Source organism: Bison bison, unplaced genomic scaffold (genome assembly GCF_000754665.1).
Source record: "Bison bison bison isolate TAMUID 2011002044 unplaced genomic scaffold, Bison_UMD1.0 scf7180017864223, whole genome shotgun sequence".
Taxonomy (NCBI): domain Eukaryota; kingdom Metazoa; phylum Chordata; class Mammalia; order Artiodactyla; family Bovidae; genus Bison; species Bison bison.
Window position 1 is genome coordinate 2,450,994 of NW_011494795.1, and position 619 is coordinate 2,451,612.

The window sequence follows — 619 nt, forward strand, 5'->3', positions numbered from 1 at the left end:
CTCAGGAGAAGACAGCCCCAAGAGCCCCCCTGTCTTGCATCTAAGCTTGGATGTCCCTGACTGACCAGAGGATACAGAGAGAAATACCCTGTTACCAGCCACAGGCGGGTGGGGAAAGCCGCTCCTGGAGGAGCGAGCAGAGGCTGGGGCTGCCCGCGCATGGAGCCGCGGGGGGTGGGTGCGCCTCCTGCCGAGCCCAGGCCTGCTGCCTTGTGACCTTGGGCCAGGCGTTCGCTCTTGTAGGTGAGCGCCTTCCTCCGTGAAGAGCAGTGTGTGGAACCAAGTGTTGTTTTGTGGTTAAAATACAGACACGGAGTGAGACGCACGGTAGAGACCTGGTAAAAGTTACTCCTGTCTTATTAGTACTTGTGAGGCTTTAGCATGAAGCGGGCCACCGGGACCCTGGCCTGACTGCTCAGGCACAGCACAGCGAGGCGCTCCTTCACAGCAGCTCTTGATCGTAACCCCCGCCCCATCCTGGTGGATGTCTGTGGCATTTCTGGTCCGTGTTCTTGGCGTGCTTGGGTACGGAGGTCTCTGACCATGACGAGATGTGTGTGTGTGTGTACGTGAAGGAGCACAAGAGAGAAAGGGGCCGGCAGAGACACTGCTTTCGAGA

General features: G+C 58.6%; 1 protein-coding gene across 1 annotated transcript in view; it reads left to right on the plus strand.

Moving 5' to 3' along the window:
* The window catches only part of LOC104992782 (trinucleotide repeat-containing gene 18 protein-like), a 15,270-nt gene that overhangs the window by 8,450 nt on the left and 6,201 nt on the right, over nucleotides 1–619 (plus strand). The gene's annotated exons all lie outside the window — the stretch shown is intronic.